The sequence below is a fragment of the Dipodomys spectabilis genome, unplaced genomic scaffold (assembly GCF_019054845.1).
Source record: "Dipodomys spectabilis isolate Male_0828 unplaced genomic scaffold, ASM1905484v1 ptg000366l, whole genome shotgun sequence".
NCBI lineage: Eukaryota > Metazoa > Chordata > Mammalia > Rodentia > Heteromyidae > Dipodomys > Dipodomys spectabilis.
Genome location: NW_024871043.1, coordinates 1,132,163 through 1,134,936, shown reverse-complemented (window position 1 = coordinate 1,134,936; position 2,774 = coordinate 1,132,163).

Sequence of the window (2,774 nt, the reverse complement as noted above, 5' to 3'; positions counted from 1 at the left end):
TCCACATTCTTGCTTTATCTGCTTTGGGTGTCTCTGGGTATTGGGTCAGCTTCTTTCCTAAAAGGAGACACCCTGTTTTTGGAGATTCAAGCCCACCCCTCAGTGGGCTCACACACCTCTGGATCTGATTCTCCCTTGAGTGTTTCAGGGGGGGAGGGTGTCTTTGAAGACCAAGGGCCTATGAGCCCCACTTAATTCTTTAGCAAGGATTGGGGAAGGTAGTTTTAAGGGAGGTCAGTCCTTTGACACTGAATTTTTCATTTTTTTTGAGGGGTCTGAAACTGGGACTTGAACTCGGTACCTAATATTTTCACTCATTGGCTAGCACTCTACCAACTGAGCGACACCTCCAACCCCTGACACTGAATTTTCGATCCACCTAGTTTTGTATAATAAAAGTGTGTTTCACAGATATCCTTGTAGCTGCGAATGGGATGAGGGGAGGCCTTTTGGATAAGGTTATTTATTCTGGCTGAGAATGTGGCTTAGTGGTGGAGTGCTTGCCTAGCATATGTGAAGCCCTAGGTTCGATTCCTCAGAACCATATAAACAATAAAAAACCAGAAGTGGTGCTGTGGTTCAAGTGGTAGAATGCTAGCCTTGAGCAAAAGAAGCTCAAGGACAGTGCCCAGGCCCTGAGTTCAAGCCCAGGACTAGCAAAATAAATATTTACAGGTTACTTATTCCTAAGAGCCAGGTAGAGGTGAGTATACCTAATAGGGAGAGGGTCCAGGTATAACAAGGACCAGTAGTTTCTTAATCTGGAAACAGTTATTCCAAGTCTAAGACTTTTGAACTTTTGAATCTCCATAATCTTTTCCATTCAGGATTTGAAGACACTTTTTTTTCTTGAGTCAACACTACATCCTAAGGAACTTCTCATAGGCTGTCCCATTTCACCCTCTCAAACACTTCAAGAGACAATTGTGTTATTTGTTTACAGTGGAAAAACACGATAGAGAATAGGAAGATGAGGCCCACGTGGGCTGATGATCTTGACCAAAGCTAGGCAGTGAGCAAGTCAGTGGGACTGAGCTTGGATTACCATTCCTGTCACATGAGAATCTTTCTGATTGAAAACAGGAATCAGTACCTTTCAACTTCAAGGAATCTCATGTCATCTCCTCTGCCTTCATGTAGATTTATTTTTTTCAGTCTTATTTCCTCTGTAATTTTAAACAGCCCTAATCCTCTGTCTTTTATTCTTGTGGCAGGAGACCTTGGACAAATGCTGTCCTTATTACTTAAAATAAAAACACCAAAACAGGCTTCAAAAACCTCTCCTGCACTGTTCTGATATCTTCAATATGTCTTCTGTGACAGAAATTACCCTCATTTTTTGAAGAAGTGGACACTCGAGGTCATACAGTGAGGGACTGTTATGGAGATGCAGTAGGTTCTGGGCATACTCTGGAGGGTAGTTCCTCTAGACACCAGGGCACCTGTGTCTAAACAAGATAAAAGGTTATTCAGAGCCTTGCCTCCGTGGCTCATGTCTATAATCTTAGCTACTCAGAAGGCTGAGACAGAATGATTCAGATTCGAAGCTAGCCCTGGTGGAACAATTGATGAGTCTCTGATCTCCAATTAACCAGCAAAAAGCCAGAAGTGACGGTGTAACAAGTGGTAGAACACCAGCCATGAGCAAAAAGCCAAGCAAGAGAGGCTCTGAGTTCAAGTCGAGGAAGAGGAGAAAGGAGGAGGAGGAAGAGAGAAAAACAGTCCTCAGTTTTAGGGCCACCTCAGCTCTAGGATCCCAAATTAAAAGCTGGGGTGAGGATGCTTGGATTCCTAAGTATATCCATTTATTTATTTAGGTATCTCTGCATATTCTTTCTTTCTATCTATCTATCTATCTATCTATCTATCTATCTATCTATCTATCTATCTATCTATCTATCTATCTATCTATCTATCTATCTATCTATCTATCTATCTATCTATCTATCTATCTGTCTACCTACCTACCTACCTATCTATCTATCGCGTCAGTTTGGGGGCTAGAAGTAGAGGGAGAGCTGTCCCTGAGATTTTATTTTTTTGCTCAAGGCTAGAGCTTTACCCTTTGAGCCACAGCGCCATATCCAGCTTCTAAGAGTCTCACAGACTTTCCTGCCCAGGCTGGCTTCAAGCCATGATCTTCAGATCTCAGCCTCCTGAGTATAGCTAGGATGACCGGCGTGAGCCACCAGCGCCCGGCGTCGGCTCTTTATTTTTTGTACACTTAGGGGACTCGAGACTCAGACCCCTGAGACCACCTAACACCCACCAGGGGTGGACCGAGCCTGGGAAAACGCTGCGCCTCGGTCAGACCTCCCGTCTCCCCATCCGTCGGATGGGCCGAACCCCTCCCGACGCTGCCTGCAGAATCAGGCGAACTGCCTGAGTCACCCTCGCTCCCGGGGGCATTCTTTTCACCTCCGGGCGCCCCTCCCCGCCCCGCTGGTTTTTTTGGTGGGTCCAACAGGAAGCGCCCGCGTGACGTCGTGGCTCCGCACGCCCAGGCCCCGCCCCTCCGCCGCGCGCGCGCGCGCGCGCGCGGCCCTGGCCCCGCCCACAGCGGGATCCGCAGATTCGCTAGGTCGGCTCCTCAGGCCGGCGTGGGTCCCTTCCCTTGGTTGAACATTCCTCCTCGGAATCCTGAGAAGACTTTTGCATTGTAGCCATTTCCCCCCCCCCCCTCCCCTAGGTCGGAAGTGGACCGTCCCTTGGGCTGTGCTAGTCGGAAAGATCCAGAAGGAAAAAAAAAAAACAAAAAACAAATAGCTGACTCT